Below are 19,068 nucleotides of genomic sequence, written 5' to 3' on the forward strand. Positions count from 1 at the left end.
ATCGCTTGTTACATATGATATATATTGACACAATTTGGCCAATTCTAACTAACACAAAGCTGCGACACTTATCAAAGAAGCCATATCAGAGGCAATGCACGTGTCTCCCGTATCTATATAATCATTATTATTACGATTATTACTATTGTTAAGGATATTTTTATTGTGACTCTCCTTATCATCATTGTCAATACTATCACTGCCATTTTATATTTTTTCATCAGTGGTACCGTCATTATCTATATTAGGATCGTAATCATTATTATTATCATTATCATTATTATTATCATTATCATTATTATTATCATATTCTAATTTCAGCCGCAGACCGTATTAGTCATTATTATCATTATTCTCATATCCATTGCGTGGATATCCTGAAAAGCAAGAAGTCCTCAGGAAAAGTTTGTATATTTGCATATGACACTAAAATCTTTAACGCTAAATATATTTTAAGAACTTCATTTCCTCCACACACATGTACACACATCTATATTATCCATACTTTGAGTGGCTTTAATTAGTTCATAAACTTCATAAGGTAATATATATATATATAAACTAATTTTGTGATAAAGGACATATGCCAATTATTTCTACACTAATACATATAGTGTAAACAGACGTACATTGACATAGAAAGGAAATAAACTGCATAAATAACAAATGGAAGTAGAGAGCGAGATGGACTGCTCATTTCCTCCGAATGAACAAGATTTTTGTTATCAAGATATCAGATATGCAGCCAATGAATGTATTGGGAGTCGATTCTTAGACTCTGCATATTCCTCTTAGGAACCACCAAGCTTGTAGTTGAAACAAATAAACACGTATTTCCTCGCTCAGCTGTTCGAATGTGGATGCGTCTGCTCACAGAAACACCAAGACTCACGGAATAATAATAACGAAAACTATAATCAGATTTTAGCACAAGATAAAGGGTATTCAGAATGATCGAATCGAGTTATATTTACTGTTTCGTAACTCATTATCAGGCATTGACTCATAGATAGGCGCTGCACACACAGAAACAATGATAAATCATCTATGTCACTGTAATTACATCACCGTTCTCTCTCACTCTCTATCTATTTATCTATCTGTCTATCAATCTGTTTATATACACATATATATTATATATCTAACTATGAGTGAATGAGTTTATCAAGAAAGCGTACCTACCATATATACATTAACACTCTCACTCTCTCTCTCTCTCTCTCTCTCTCTCTCTCTCTCTCTCTCTCTCTCTCTCTCTCTCTCTCTCTCTCTCTCTCTCTCTCTCTCTCGCTCTCTCTCCGTTTTAACATTCAAAACATCTAATGACTGTTGTGAAATCACTTGATTCTTTGTTTGTTTGTGATCAATTGCACCAAACAAAAATTTCTGTACATATATGATAAACTTGCTTCCATAGAAAGTTTCATTAATAACAAGGATTTTTAGGTGTTATCAGTTGTTCTAAATCTTTTGAAATAATTAGGCCATGTTCAATTATGGTATTACATATTCCGTCTCCTGCCAATCAAACGTTTTTAAATCACTGTGAAATAAAAACTAATCATAAATATTATCTCGTAATTTGCAATCATTATATAATATTGTTGGATTATTGTCTAAAATTCCATGATTTTCATTTAGAGCTATGCTAATTATTGCTATAACGCTAATGGTATATATATACAATGCATATGTATATATATATATACATATATATACATATGCATATATATGTATATATGCATATATATATAAAACTTTCTCACAGGAAACAAGAACTTACCTTTATAAACATAAACATTAAAAATGGCACTCTCATTTTCTCAAGTACGAATGCATATGTCACCTTTAATTGTAGCGAAATTTTTAATAAGGATCGTATCATTAATCAAAGAAAATTCCTATAATTAAATATCACTTGCTTTATATTCGTGAAGGACCGGTGGCGTTGAGGTGAAGAACTGTGTGGCTTTTCTTGCAGTTCTGGTGTTACTTTACGCACTTTTGCTTTTCATTCCATAACGAGGTGTGACGTAGAGTTCCTATGCAATTATTTTCGTAAAGGGTAGATCCCGCCAGCGAGAACCTACCTACGTATTTGAGTAAAAGATCATATCAATTTGCTATTTTCTTCTTTCTCGATGTTATTACTACCGTTATCGTTTTAATTTTCATGATCATTTCCGCAGTTATTGGCATTACCATCATTATAATTACTATTATCATCCTGATTATTACTGTAATCATTTCTCAAAAAATTTCCGTTCCCACTCCCTTCCTACCCCAACTTTACCCAATAATTGGTCAAGCTAAAATGTCAGGATTGTAAGCCCGAAGTGTCCAGCTGTTTATTTTATATTAGAACAAAACTAACAAACGAAGCTGGAGCAATAATAATCCAATACTTCTGTACTGAGTAATAAATTATATGGTTAATACGCAGTTTGTCTAAAATCATATTTCCCTCCCTTCTCTCTATTGCTCTTTCCCTCTCTTTCTCCTCTCCCTCCCTCTGTTTATACTATTATTATGATAATTATTGTCATAATCATTGTCTATTTTATCATCATTATATTGTTATCTCCTTTTCATTTTTATCATCATTATCCTTTTCATGATTATTATATGAGTTTTAAAAAATGCAGAAAAATACCCGATTCATTGTTTATCTATTATCATTTTCATCATCCTCATTTTTCCATTATATTATTGTTCTAAGCGTTATTAATATTATTGTTATTTTTGCTCTTCTCACCATTGCTATCGTTATCATCACATTGTTGTTGTTGCTGTCATTTTTGTTCTTTTTTATCACCATCTTTATTATAACTTTAACATGCTTCACTTCTTTAGATATTGTAAGAATATGAAAAATCAAAATAAATAATTCATCCAAGAGAATAATAAACTTTAAAAATAAAAAAATAGACGATGTAACAAAGCGTGGTTTCGATCCACGGTCCTCCGGGTTATGAGCCCGGCACGCTTCCACTGCGCTACCTTGTTAGATAATCTAGTTAGAGTAGTATATAACTATTCTTAGCATTTCGTAAATAGCCTTATCTCTTTCATCATTAATAATATCATCATTATCATTCTTTGCATATGCACGTCTGCCATTATTACTATGACTGAAAAGCTATCATTTTTCTTTCTCATTTCTGTTTCATTATTTCGCTATGCATTTGGCTGTCGTATCTATATAATCATCATTATTACAATTATTACTATTGTTACGGATATCTTTATTGTGACTCTCCCTATCATCATTGTCAATACTATCACTGTCCTTTTATACTTATCAATGGTACCGTCATCATTATCTTTATTATTACCGTAATTATTATTTTAATTTAATGCTTCACTTCTTTAGATATTTTAAGAATGTAAAGAATCAAAATAAATAATTTATCCAAAACAAAATAATGATAATAATAAACTTTAAAAATAAACATTTAGAAGATGTAACAAAGCGTGGTTTCGATCCACGGTCCTCCGGGTTATGAGCCCGGCACGCTTCCACTGCGTTACTTTGTTAGGTAATCTGGTTAGAATAATATATAAGTATTCTTAACATTTCGTAAATAGCCTTATCTCTGACATCATTAATAATATTATCATTATCATTCTTTCCATATAATCATGTCTGCCGTTATTACTATGACTGAAAAGTTATTAGTTTTCTTTCTCATTTCTGTTTCATTATTTCGCTATGCATTTGGCTCTCGTATCTATATAATCATCATTATTACAATTATTACTATTGTTACGGATATCTTTATTGTAACTCTCCCTATCATCATTGTCAATGCTATCACTGACCTTTTATACTTATCAATGGTACCGTCATTATCTTTATTATTACCGTAATTATTATTTTTATCATTATTATTATTTATATGATTATTATGATTTTTCATTATTATCATCATAACTGTTTCTGTAATCATCAGCATTAGTTTTTTACAATTATTTTGTTAATCATTATCATTATCAATAATATTATAATCATTATCATTATCAATATTATTTTAATCATTATCATCATTAATATTAATACCACCGCTGTCATTATTATTAGCATCATTATCATTACTCATAGTAGCATTAGCATAATCCTTACTATAATTATAATCATTATTATTATCCTTATCAGTTTCATGATTACTATATTACGATTGTTTTAAAAAGTGCAGAAAAAACTGTTTAGCTGTTATCATCTCGATTATCCTCATTTCTCTGTTATTTTATTGTTCTGAACGATATTACTATTATCTATTATTATACTTATACTACTATTATTATATTTTCGCTCTTAAGCTTCTTATCATTGTTATCATTATCATAATCGTTATGATTCATTATCATTACTTACTGTTGTCATTTTTGTTATTTCCAACTTTATTATAATTTGAATATGCTTCACTTCTATATGAAAAAGAATATGAAAAAATAAAATTTACAATCTATTTAAAACAGAATAATGATAATAATAAACTTTAAAAAATAAAATTACTTTCCCCTGTAACAAAGCGTGGTTTCGATCCACGGTCCTCCGGGTTATGAGCCCGGCACGCTTCCACTGCGCTACCTTGTTTAGTAATATATTTAGGACAATATATATTTATTCTTTGCATATCATAATTAGCCTTATCTCTGCCATCATTACCAATATCATCATCTTTATCATTCTTAGCATATAATCATGTCTGCCATTATTCCTACGACTGAAATCATTTTTTCTCTCATTTCTGTTTCATCATCTCGCTGTGCACTTGGCTCTCGTATCTATATAATCATTATTATTACAATTATTACTATTGTTAAGGATATCTTTATTGTGAATCTCCATATCATTGTTAATACTATCACTGCCATTTTATATTTTTTATCAATGGTACCGTCATTATCTTTTTTAGTATCATAATTATTATTATTATCATTATCATTATTATTATTGTTAGCAGACCATATTAAAATCACTATTATCATTATTCTCATATCCATTAGCATGGGTATCCCGAAAGCAAGAAGTCCTCAGGAAAAGTTTGTATGTTTGTATATGACATAAAAATCACTGAGGCTGAATATGTTTTAAGAACTTCAGTTCCTCCCCACACAAATACGCATATCTATTCGTGTTGTGAATCATGAATTTGTCTGTTTTAATACACTGAATAGCGAAATAAATGCCCAAGATTTGTTTGTCGCTATGGAATATCTCGTGTGGATTAGAATAGATAGATACAATGAATAACCATCTACAAAATATTTGTATTATTTAGCCTCAAACTGCTGATCCTCCCCTTAGTGCTATAGCCTCTCTCCAGCGTCTCTCTTATCCAGGTATGTATGTATGTATATATATATATATGTTTATGTTTACGTGTACATTACTCTCTGCTATCAATCATCTATTTTTTTTTCTCACGACAGATCTTAACAATCACACAAAGCAAACTAAATATTGTATATTGAAAAAATAAGAAGTAAAAATGGCACATTCGTTTTCTCAAGTACAAAGGAAAATGTTTGACTTCAATGGCAGCGAGAATTTTAATAAGAATTGGATAATTAATCAAAGAATGTTTCTATAATCAAATATTGCTTGCTTTATATTCGTGACGGACCAGTGGCGTTGAGGTGAAGAACTGTGTGGCTTTTCTTGCTGTTCTGGTGTTACTGTACGCACTTTTGCTTTTCATTTCATAACGAGGTGTGACGTAGAGTTCCTATACAATGATTTTCGTAAAGGGTAGATCCCGCCAGTGAGAACTAATCAGGAAATATGATTTTCAAGAGAATTTACCTACCTACTTGCTGCTTGCTTACGTAGTAAATTTCCTACAAAACTAAAAACAGAGAGGAGAGAGAGATTAAGGTAGTGAGAAGGAAGATGAGAGAGAGAAAAAAGACAAAGTAGAGAAGGAATATAAGAGATAAAGACAGAGAGAAGGAATATGAGAGAGAGAGCAGAGAGCAAGCCTAAAACAGAAAGGCAGACAGACAGACAGAGAATAATGACCAAAGTGCAAAGAGAGTGACTGATGCATTCATACAAAGAACAGAAATAGGTAACATGAAGAAGGATGAAGTAAAGAAATGGAAATGGAAGAAGGAAAGCAATGAAATCAAGAGTGATTGACTGGATGATAAAGAGATATGAGGATAAACAGAGTGAGAGAAGAAAGACTAATAATGATAATAAGCGCTGATGAGAATAATAGGATAAAACAGTAATAATACAATAATATGAAGATAAGTATCATAGTAATAGTAGCCTTGGTTTTGATAACAACAATGATAATGATTATTTTTATATTTTTAATATTATTTCTTTCTAACGGAAATGCTCATCCCGCAATCATCTTAAATTAACTGGATGGGTAGATGGACTAAATTTGACAAGAGGCAAGGTGATATCTGAGAAGCATATACTCATGCCAAAAACATATATATGTATGTACGCTTGTGTTATGGAACTATTCACACACACACACACATAAGCATAAACGAAATTTTTTTTAGATTAATTTCTTATTTTGCCCTTGACCATAATGGATAAAATTAAGCTGAACATTATGGAGTTGATTATGCTCGGTCTTATTCTCGGTCACACACACACACACACACACACACACACACACACACACATGTACATCATTAGTCACAGAGCAAAAAACAACCTCGCAAAGTCATCGATATTATAGTCTTAGTCATTTTTAATTTCGTTACTAACATCTTGAATATATTCCGCTGAAATCAAATTCGTGGTTAACAGTATCATTACCGTAATTATCAGTCATTATTATTATTATTATCATTACTGTAATTGTTGTTTTCTTCATTATCTTTATCTCTATTATTACCATTATCATTGTCATTATTTGTTATCACTTAATCGTTATCATTACTACTATTGTCATTATCATGATCATTATTATTTTTTTTGTAATTATCATTACTGTTTTATAATTATTTTGATTATTATTATCAATACTATTATAATCATCATTAGCATGTTTTCATCATAATTACTATTACTACCATCGCTGTCATCATTTTTATAATTATTATCATCACTCATAATAGTATTAGCATTATCCTTACTATCATTATAATCATTATTGTCACTATCATCTATTTCAGTTTCATTATTTGCGTTATCTCATTTTTATTATAATTATCATTATCATTTTCATGATTATTATATTATGTTTTAAAGAATGCAGAAAAGCACACGATTCACTGTTTATCTATTATCATCTTGGTTATCCTCGATTTTATTGTTCTAAGCGATATTATTATTATCGTTACTCTTGTTCTCAAGCTTCTCATTGTTATCGTTATTGTTACCATTATCATCACATTGTTGTTGCTGCTGCCATTTTTGTTGTTCTGATCACCAGCTTTATTATAATTTGAATATGCTTCACTTCTATATGATTTTTAAGAATATGAAAAAATAAGATTTACAATCTATTTAAAACAAAATAATAATAATAAACTTTAAAAAATAAAAAGATCTTTAACCTTGTAACAAAGCGTGGTTTCGATCCACGGTCCTCCGGGTTATGAGCCCGGCACGCTTCCACTGCGCTACTTTGTTTTATGATCTCATATGAACAATGTATAACTATTCTTAGCATATTATGATTAGCCTTATCTCTGTCATCATTAGTAATATCATCATCTTTATCATTCTTTGCATATTATCATGTCTGCCATTATTCCAATGACTGAAATCATTTTTTCTTTCATTTCTGTTTCATTATCTCGCTGTGCACTTGGCTCTCGTATCTATATAATCCTTATTATTACAGTTATTACTATTGTTAAGGATGTTTTTATTCTGAATCTCCTTATCATCATTGTCAATACTATTACTGGCATTTTATATTTTTTACCAATGGTACCGTCATCATCTTGGTATCGTAATCATTATTATTATCATTATCATTATTATTATCATTATCATTATTATTATCGTTATCATTATTGTCATCATCTAATTTCAGCCGCAGACGATGTTAAGTCACCATTATCATTGTTCTTATATCCATTAGCATGGGTATCCCGAAAGCAAGATGTCCTCAGGAAAAGTTTTTATATTTGTTTACACATCCATGTTATTCTTACTTGATTGACTAATTAGTTCATAATTTCTTTAAGGTAATATATATGATTTTGTGATAAAGGACATTACCAATTATTTCTACACTAATACATAAATTGTAAACAGACGGACATTGACACAGAAGGGAAATGAACATTGCATAAATAACAAATGGAAGTAGAGATCGAGATGGTCTCCTCATTTCCTCAAAGTGAACAAGATTTTTGTTACTAAGATATCAGATATGCAGCCAATGAATGTATTGGGAGTCGATTCTTAGACTTTGGATATTCACCCTCCTAGGAACCACCAAGCTTGTAGTTGAAACAAATAAACACGTATTTCCTCGCTCAGCTGTTCGAATGTGGATGCGTCTGCTCACAGAAACACCAAGACTCACGGAATAATAATAGAGAAAACTATAATCAAATTTTAGCACAAGATAAAGGGTATTCAGAATAATCGAATCGAGTTATATTTCCTGTTTCGTAACTTATTATCCAGTATTGACTACGTGATAGGCGCTGCACACACAGAAACTATAATGTCATCTATATCACTGTAATTATGCGTTTAGATAATGAATGATATAATGTAGCATGTTTACTCTATATATTGAACGTATATGTAACTTTCACTTTCGACTCGCTCGCACACTCATTCTCTCCTTCGCTCTTTTATTCTCTCTCTCTCTCTCTCTCTCTCTCTCTCTCTCTCTCTCTCTCTCTCTCTCTCTCTCTCTCTCTCTCTCTCTCTCTCTCTCTCTCTCTCTCGCTCTCGCTCTCTCTCCCGGACGCGTAATCCAATATGCAAAGTACATTTTAAGCTATGGAAAAAAGGAATACGTACCGATAATCGCCCTAAAAACGTGTATCGTGTTGGTCGCACTCGCATCAAGGTCATACATTTAATTTTGGTGTGAAATTTACCACTATTGCCATTTTCGGTTTAAGTCATCAGAGATATGTCTATCTTTCTCTCCCTCCCTCCCTCTCTCCTCCCCTCCCTCCCTCTCTCCTTCCCTATGTCAATCTGTGTGTGTATATAGATAGATAAATATATAGACAGAGAGATGGATATGCATAGAAATATGTGTGCACGTGTGTTTACATTATATTCTTGGAATCTCTTTCACTCATTCACTCTTTCTCTCAGCTCATTCGCTCACTCACTCACATTAATCAAATAATTCGTTCATTCCTTCTCTCCCTCTCTCTTTAGATATGCATATATATATATATATATATATATATATATATATATATATATATATATATATATATATATATATATATATATATATATATATATATATATATATATATATATATATATATATACACTGAATGTATATATATATATATATATATACTCTCCCTCTCTCTCTTTCTCATTGGCTTCTTTGATAAGTGTCGTAGCTTTGTGTTAGAATTGGCCAAATTGTGCCAAAATATATCACATGTAACAAGTGAAGATGAAACAACAAATAGATACTTTAAAGGCAGGACTAATTTAATGATAAGTAGAAGTGTTGTAATGGAGGAATGGTTAACGGAGTGGCTTGGAATATCCAGGTCCCACGTTCGAGACTGTTCCATGCCAAGTGTGGAATCACACGTAGGTCCATTTTTTGTGTTTATTAACTGTAATTATTTCACCATTTTGTTGTTGCCGCAAAAGTTCGAAGTTTAATGCCAACTGTGGAATCGCACACAAGCCTCTACTTTTAAGCTGTGTGAATTTTGCTTCTTAATCTATTATAAAACGCTTAGTAATCACAAGTAAATACTGCATCTAATAGGTTCACATAAGAGGTTGAACAATTTATCATTTATCATATATATATATATATATATATATATATATATATATATATATATATATATATATATATATATATATATATTGTATGTGTGTGTGTGCACATCACCGTTCTCTCTCACTCTCTATCTATCAGTCTGTCTATCTATCTGTTTATATACACACGTATATTATATATCTAACTATGAGTGAATAAGTTTGTCAAGAAAGCGTACCTACCATATATACATTATCTCTCTCTCTCTCTCTCTCTCTCTCTCTCTCTCTCTCTCTCTCTCTCTCTCTCTCTCTCTCTCTCTCTCTCTCTCTCTCTCTCTCTCTCTCTCCGTTTTAACATTCAAAACATCTAATGACTGTTGTGAAATCACTTGATTCTTTGTTTGTGATCAATTGAATCAAACAAAAATTTCTGTACATATATGATAAACTTGCTTCCATAGAAAGTTTCATTAATAACAAGGATTTTTAGGTGTTATCAGTTGTTCTAAATCTTTTGAAATAATTAGGCCATGTTCAATTATGGTATTACATATTCCATCTCCTGCCAATCAAACGTTTTTAAATCACTGTGAAATAAAAACTAATCATAAATATTATCTCGTAATTTGCAATCATTATATAATATTGTTGGATTATTGTCTAAAATTCCATGATTTTCATTTAGAGCTATGCTAATTATTGCTATAACGCTAATGGTATTATATCTATATCTATCTATCTATCTATCTATCTATCTATCTATCTATCTATCTCTCTCTCTCTCTCTCTCTCTCTCTCTCTCTCTCTCTCTCTATATATATATATATATATATATATATATATATATATATATATATATATATATATATGTATGTACATACAATGCATATGTATATATATATACATACATATATATACATATGCATATATATGTATATATATATTTAACTTTCTCCCAGGAAACAAGAACTAACTTACCTAGCACATAATCATTCCTGGATACTATAAACATAAAAATTAAAAATGGCACTCTCGTTTTCTCAAGTACGAATGCATATGTCACCTTTAATGGTAGCGAAATTTTTAATAAGGATCGTATCATTAATCAAAGAAAATTCCTATAATTAAATATTACTTGCTTTATATTCGTGAAGGACCGGTGGCGTTGAGGTGAAGAACTGTGTGGCTTTTCTTGCAGTTCTGGTGTTACTTTACGCACTTTTGCTTTTCATTTCATAACGAGGTGTGACGTAGAGTTCCTATGCAATGATTTTCGTAAAGGGTAGATCCCGCCAGCGAGAACTTACCTACGTACTTGAGTAAAAGATTATATCAATTTGCTATTTTCTTCATTCTTGATGTTATTATTACCGTTATCGTTTTAATTTTCATGATCATTTCCGCAGTCATTGGCATTACCATCATTATAATTACTATTATCATCCTGATTATTACTGTAATCATTTCTCCAAAAAATTCCGTTCCCACTCCCTTCCTACCCCAACTTTACCCAATAATTAGTCAAGCTAAAATGTCAGGATTGTAAGCCCGAAGTGTCCAGCTGTTTATTTTATATTAGAACAAAACTAACAAACGAAGCTGGAGCAATAATAATCCAATAATTCTGTACTGAGTAATAAACTATGTGGCTAATATGCAGTTTCTCTAAAATCATATTTCCCTCCCTTCTCTCTATTGCTCTTTCCCTCTCTCTCTCTTTCTCCTCTCCCTCCCTCTCTTTATACTATTATTATGATAATTATTGTCATTATCATTATCTATTTTATCATCATTATTTGTGTTATCTCCTTTTCATTATTATCATCATTATCCTTTTCATGATTATTATATGAGTTTTAAAAATGCAGAAAAATACCCGATTCATTGTTTATCTATTATCATTTTCATTATCCTCATTTTCCATTATATTATTGTTCTAAGCGTTATTAATATTATTGTTTGTTTTGCTCTTAAGCTTCTTGCCATTGCTATCGTTATCATCACATTGTTGTTGTTGCTGTCGTTTTTGTTCTTTTTATCACCATCTTTATTATAACTTTAACATGCTTCACTTCTTTAGATATTTTAAGAATATGAAAAATCAAAATAAATAATTTATCCAAAACAAAATAATGATAATAATAAACTTAAAAAATAAAGAATTAGACAATGTAACAAAGCGTGGTTTCGATCCACGGTCCTCCGGGTTATGAGCCCGGCACGCTTCCACTGCGCTACCTTGTTAGGTAATCTAATTAGAATAATATATAACTATTCTTAGCATTTCGTAAATAGCCTTATCTCTGACATCATTAATAATATTATCATTATCATTCTTTGCATATAATCATGTCTGCCGTTATTACTATGACTGAAAAGTTATTAGTTTTCTTTTTTTCATTTCTGTTTCATTATTTCGCTATGCATTTGGCTCTCGTATCTATATAATCATCATTATTACAATTATTACTCTTGTTACGGATATCTTTATTGTGACTCTCATTATCATCATTGTCAATGCTATCACTGTCCTTTTATACTTATAAATGGTGCCGTCATCATTATCTTTATTATTACCGTAATTATTATCTTTTATCATTATTATTTATATGATTATTACGATTTTTTCCCTTATTATCATCATAACTGTTTCTGTAATCATCAGAATTAGTTTTTTACAATTATTTTGTTAATCATTATCATTATCAATAATATTATAATCATTATCATTATCAATATTATTTTAATCATTATCATCATTAATATTAATACCACCGCTGTCATTATTATTAGCATCATTATCATTACTCATAGTAGTATTAGCATAATCCTTACTCTCATTATAATCATTATTATTATCCTTATCAGTTTCATGATTACTATATTACGATTGTTTTAAAAAGTGCAGAAAAACCTGTTTAGCTGTTATCATCTCGATTATCCTCATTTCTCTGTTATTTTATTGTTCTGAACGATATTTCTATTATCTATTATTATACTTTTACTACTATTATTATACTTTCGCTCTTAAGCTTCTTCTCATTGTTATCATTATCATAATCGTTATGATTCATTATCATTACTTACTGTTGTCTTTTTTGTTATTTCCAACTTTATTATAATTTGAATATGCTTCACTTCTATATGAAAAAGAATATGAAAAAAATATAATTTACAATCTATTTAAAACAGAATAATGATAATAATAAAGTTAAAAAGATAAAACATATAAACCCTGTAACAAAGCGTGGTTTCGATCCACGGTCCTCCGGGTTATGAGCCCGGCACGCTTCCACTGCGCTACCTTGTTTAGTAATAACTTTAGGACAATGTATAATTATTCTTTGCATATCATAATTAGCCTTATCTCTGCCATCATTACCAATATCATCATCTTTATCATTCTTAGCATATAATCATGTCTGCCATTATTCCTACGACTGAAATAATTTTTTCTCTCATTTCTGTTTCATCATCTCGCTGTGCACTTGGTTCTCGTATCTATATAATCATTATTATTAAAATTATTACTATTGTTAAGGATATTTTTATTGTGAATCTCCATATCATCATTGTTAATACTATCACTGCCATTTTATATTTTTTATCCATGGTACCGTCATTATCTTTTTTAGTATCATAATTATTATTATTATCATTATCATTATTATTGTTAGCAGACCATATTAAAATCACTATTATCATTATTCTCATATCCATTAGCATGGGTATCCCGAAAGCAAGAAGTCCTCAGGAAAAGTTTGTATATTTGTATATGACATAAAAGTCACTGAGGCAAAATATATTTTAAGAACTTCAGTTCCTCCATCACGACAAACTCTTATAATAAAATTAGTGCTGTATTTAAACCACTTCGTTGTTCCTGTTGCAATCTGTTCACCATGAATTCCACACATACATACATACATACATGCATATATATATATATATATATATATATATATATATATATATATATATATATATATATATAGTTTTTTTTAATGTTTCTGTATATTACTCTCTGCTATCAATCATCTATTATTTCTCGCACGACAGATCCTAACAATCACACAAAGCAACTAAACTTGACAAGAGGCAAGGTGATATCTGAAAAGCATATACTCATGCCAAAAACATATATATGTATGTACGCTCGTGTTAAGGAACTACACACACACACACATAAGCATAAACGATTTTTTTTAGATGAATTTCTTATTTTGCCCTTGACCATAATGGATAAAATTAAGCTGAACATTAAGTTGATTATGCTCGGTCTTATTCTCGGTCACACACACACACACACACACACACACACACACACACACACACACACACACACACACACACACACATGTACATCATTAGTCACAGAGCAAAAAACAACCTCGCAAAGTCATCGATATTATAGTCTTAGTCATTTTTAATTTCGTTACTAACATCTTGAATATATTCCGTTGAAATTAAATTCGTGGTTAACAGTATCATCATCACCGTAATTATCAATGTCATTATTATTATTATTATCATTACTGTAATTGTTGTTTTCTTCATTATCATTATTATGTCTATTATCGTTACCTTTATCAATATCATTATTGTTATTGTCATTATTTGGTATCACTTAATCGTTATCATTACTACTATTGTCATTATTATTATCATTATTATTTTTTGTGTAATTATCATTACTGTTTTATAACTATTTTGATTATTATTATCAATGCTATTATAATCATCATTAGCATCAGTTTTCATCATAATTACTATTACTACCATCGCTGTCATTATTTTTATCATTATTATCATTACTCATAATAGTATTAACATTATCCTTACTATCATCATAATCATTGTCATTATCATCTATTTCAGTTTCATTATTTGCGTTATCTCATTTTCATTATAATTATCATTATCATTTTCATGATTATTATATTATGTTTTAAAGAATGCAGAAAAGCACACGATTCACTGTTTATCTATTATCATCTTGGTTATCCTCGATTTTATTGTTCTAAGCGATATTACTATTATCGTTACTCTTGTTCTCAAGCTTCTCATCATTGTTATCGTTATTGTTACCATTATCATCACTTATTGTTGTTGCTGCTGCCATTTTTGTTGTTCTTATCACCAGCTTTATTATAATTTGAATATGCTTTACTTCTATATGATTTTTAAGAATATGAAAAAATAAAATTTACAATCTATTTAAAACAAAATAATAATAATAAACTTTAAAAAATAAAAAGATCTTTAAATCTGTAACAAAGCGTGGTTTCGATCCACGGTCCTCCGGGTTATGAGCCCGGCACGCTTCCACTGCGCTACCTTGTTTTGTGATCTCATTGGAAAAATGTATAATTATTCTTTGCAGATCATGATTAGCCTTATCTCTGCCATCATTACTAATATCATCATCTTTATCATTCTTAGGATATAATCATGTCTGCCATTATTCCAATGACTGAAATCATTTTCTATCTCATTTCTGTTTCATTATCTCGCTGTGCACTTGGCTCTCGTATCTATATAATCCTTATTATTACAGTTATTACTATTGTTAAGGATGTTTTTATTCTGAATCTCCTTATCATCATTGTCAATACTATTACTGACATTTTATATTTTTTACCAATGGTACCGTCATCATCTTGGTATCGTAATCATTATTATTATCATTATCATTATTATTATCATTATCATTATTATTATCGTTATCGTTATTGTTATCATCTTCTAATTTCAGCCGCAGACGATTTTGTCACCATTATCATTGTTCTCATATCCATTAGCATGAGTATCCCGAAAGCAAGATGTCCTCAGGAAAAGTTTTTATATTTGTATATGACCCAAAAATCAGTGATTCTAAATATATTTTAAGAACTTCATTTCCTCCATACACATGTACACACATCCATATTATCCCTACTTGAGTGACTTTAATTAGTTCATAAATTACTTAAGGTAATATATATGATTTTGTGATAAAGAACATATACCAATTATTTCTGCACTAATACATAAATTGTAAACAGACGGACATTGATACAGAAGGGAAATGAACATTGCATAAATGACAAATAAAAGTAGAGAGGGAGATGAACTCATTTCCTCAGAATGAACAAGATTTTTGTTACCAAGATATCAGATATGCAGCCAATGAATGTATTGGGAGTCGATTCTTAGACTTTGGATGTTCACCCTCCTAGGAACCACCAAGCTTGTAGTTGAAACAAATAAACACGTGTTTCCTCGCTCAGCTGTTCGAATGTGGATGCGTCTGCTCACAGAAACACCAAGACTCACGGAATAATAATAACGAAAACTATTATCAGATTTTAGCACAAGATAAAGGGCATTCAGAATAATCGAATCGAGTTATATTTACTGTTTCGTAACTCATTATCCAGTATTGACTACGTGATAGGCGCTGCACACACAGAAACTATAATGTCATCTATATCACTGTAATTATGCGTTTAGATAATGAATGATATAATGTAGCATGTTTACTCTATATATTGAACGTATATGTAACTTTCACTTTCGACTCGCTCGCACACTCATTCTCTCCGCTCTTTTATTCTCTCTCTCTCTCTCTCTCTCTCTCTCTCTCTCTCTCTCTCTCTCTCTCTCTCTCTCTCTCTCTCTCTCGCTCTCGCTCTCTCTCCCGGACGCGTAAACCAATATGCAAAGTAAATTTTAAGCTATGGAAAAAAGGAATACGTACCGATAATCGCCCTAAAAACGTGTATCGTGTTGGTCGCACTCGCATCAAGGTCATACATTTAATTTTGGTGTGAAATTTACCACTATTGCCATTTTCGGTTTAAGTCATCAGAGATATGTCTATCTTTCTCTCCCTCCCTCCCTCTCTCCTCCCCTCCCTCCCTCTCTCCTTCCCTCTGTCAATCTTTGTGTGTATATAGATAGATAAATATATAGACAGAGAGATGGATATGCATAGAAATATATATGTGTGCACGTGTGTTTACATTATATTCTTGGAATCTCTTTCACTCATTCACTCTTTCTCTCAGCTCATTCGCTCACTCACTCACATTAATCAAATAATTCGTTCATTCCTTCTCTCCCTCTCTCTTTAGATATGCATATATATATATATATATATATATATATATATATATATATATATATATATATATATATATATATACACTGAATGTATATATATATACTCTCCCTCTCTCTCTTTCTCATTGGCTTCTTTGATAAGTGTCGTAGCTTTGTGTTAGTTAGAATTGGCCAAATTGTGCCAAAATATATCACATGTAACAAGTGATGATGAAACAACAAATAGATACTTTAAAGGCAGGACTAATTTAATGATAAGAAGAAGTCGTCGTAATGGAGGAATGGTTAACGGTGTGGCTTGGAATATCCAGGTCCCACGTTCGAGACTGTTCCATGCCAAGTGTGGAATCACACGTAGGTCCATTTTTAGTGTTTATTAACTGTAATTATTTCACCATTTTGTTGTTGCCGCAAAAGTTCGAAGTTTAATGCCAACTGTGGAATCGCACACAAGCCTCTACTTTTAAGCTGTGTGAATTTTGCTTCTTAATCTATTATAAAACGCTTAGTAATCACAAGTAAATACTGCATCGAATAGGTTCACATAAGAGGTTGAACAATTTATCATTTATCATATATATATATATATATATATATATATATATATATATATATATATATATATATTGTATGTGTGTGTGTGCACATCACCGTTCTCTCTCACTCTCTATCTATCAGTCTGTCTATCTATCTGTTTATATACACACGTATATTATATATCTAACTATGAGTGAATAAGTTTGTCAAGAAAGCGTACCTACCATATATACATTATCTCTCTCTCTCTCTCTCTCTCTCTCTCTCTCTCTCTCTCTCTCTCTCTCTCTCTCTCTCTCTCTCTCTCTCTCTCTCTCTCTCTCTCCGTTTTAACATTCAAAACATCTAATGACTGTTGTGAAATCACTTGATTCTTTGTTTGTGATCAATTGAATCAAACAAAAATTTCTGTACATATATGATAAACTTGCTTCCATAGAAAGTTTCATTAATAACAAGGATTTTTAGGTGTTATCAGTTGTTCTAAATCTTTTGAAATAATTAGGCCATGTTCAATTATGGTATTACATATTCCATCTCCTGCCAATCAAACGTTTTTAAATCACTGTGAAATAAAAACTAATCATAAATATTATCTCGTAATTTGCAATCATTATATAATATTGTTGGATTATTGTCTAAAATTCCATGATTTTCATTTAGAGCTATGCTAATTATTGCTATAACGCTAATGGTATTATATCTATATCTATCTATCTATCTATCTATCTATCTATCTATCTATCTATCTATCTATCTATCTATCTATCTATCTATCTATCTATCTATATATATATATGTATGTACATACAATGCATATGTATATATATATACATACATATATATACATATGCATATATATGTATATATATATATATATTTAACTTTCTCCCAGGAAACAAGAACTAACTTACCTAGCACATAATCATTCCTGGATATTATAAACATAAAAATTAAAAATGGCACTCTCGTTCTCTCAAGTACGAATGCATATGTCACCTTTAATTGTAGCGAAATTTTTAATAAGGATCGTATCATTAATCAAAGAAAATTCCTATAATTAAATATTACTTGCTTTATATTCGTGAAGGACCGGTGGCGTTGAGGTGAAGAACTGTGTGGCTTTTCTTGCAGTTCTGGTGTTACTTTACGCACTTTTGCTTTTCATTTCATAACGAGGTGTGACGTAGAGTTCCTATGCAATGATTTTCGTAAAGGGTAGATCCCGCCAGCGAGAACTTACCTACGTACTTGAGTAAAAGATTATATCAATTTGCTATTTTCTTCATTCTCGATGTTATTATTACCGTTATTATCATTTTAATTTTCATGATCATTTCCGCAGTCATTGGCATTACCATCATTATAATTACTATTATCATCCTGATTATTACTGTAATCATTTCTCCAAAAAATTACGTTCCCACTCCCTTCCTACCCCAACTTTACCCAATAATTAGTCAAGCTAAAATGTCAGGATTGTAAGCCCGAAGTGTCCAGCTGTTTATTTT

The 19,068-nt window shown here is 30.6% G+C and overlaps 6 non-coding genes across 6 annotated transcripts; all 6 read right to left on the bottom strand.

The window, feature by feature from the left end:
- Positions 1 to 2,934: 2,934 nt before the first annotated feature.
- TRNAM-CAU (transfer RNA methionine (anticodon CAU)) lies at positions 2,935 to 3,006 on the bottom strand. Its single transcript has one exon. It is a non-coding gene; the product is annotated as a tRNA-Met (tRNA).
- Positions 3,007 to 4,525: 1,519 nt separating this feature from the next.
- TRNAM-CAU (transfer RNA methionine (anticodon CAU)) lies at positions 4,526 to 4,597 on the bottom strand. The gene has a single exon. It is a non-coding gene; the product is annotated as a tRNA-Met (tRNA).
- A 2,940-nt stretch (positions 4,598 to 7,537) lies between these two features.
- Positions 7,538 to 7,609, bottom strand: TRNAM-CAU (transfer RNA methionine (anticodon CAU)). The gene has a single exon. It is a non-coding gene; the product is annotated as a tRNA-Met (tRNA).
- Positions 7,610 to 12,088: 4,479 nt separating this feature from the next.
- On the bottom strand, positions 12,089 to 12,160 carry TRNAM-CAU (transfer RNA methionine (anticodon CAU)). Its single transcript has one exon. It is a non-coding gene; the product is annotated as a tRNA-Met (tRNA).
- Positions 12,161 to 13,154: 994 nt separating this feature from the next.
- On the bottom strand, positions 13,155 to 13,226 carry TRNAM-CAU (transfer RNA methionine (anticodon CAU)). The gene has a single exon. It is a non-coding gene; the product is annotated as a tRNA-Met (tRNA).
- Positions 13,227 to 15,187: 1,961 nt separating this feature from the next.
- Positions 15,188 to 15,259, bottom strand: TRNAM-CAU (transfer RNA methionine (anticodon CAU)). Its single transcript has one exon. It is a non-coding gene; the product is annotated as a tRNA-Met (tRNA).
- Positions 15,260 to 19,068: the final 3,809 nt, after the last annotated feature.

The sequence above is a fragment of the Penaeus vannamei genome, chromosome 3 (assembly GCF_042767895.1).
Source record: "Penaeus vannamei isolate JL-2024 chromosome 3, ASM4276789v1, whole genome shotgun sequence".
NCBI classification, from domain to species: domain Eukaryota; kingdom Metazoa; phylum Arthropoda; class Malacostraca; order Decapoda; family Penaeidae; genus Penaeus; species Penaeus vannamei.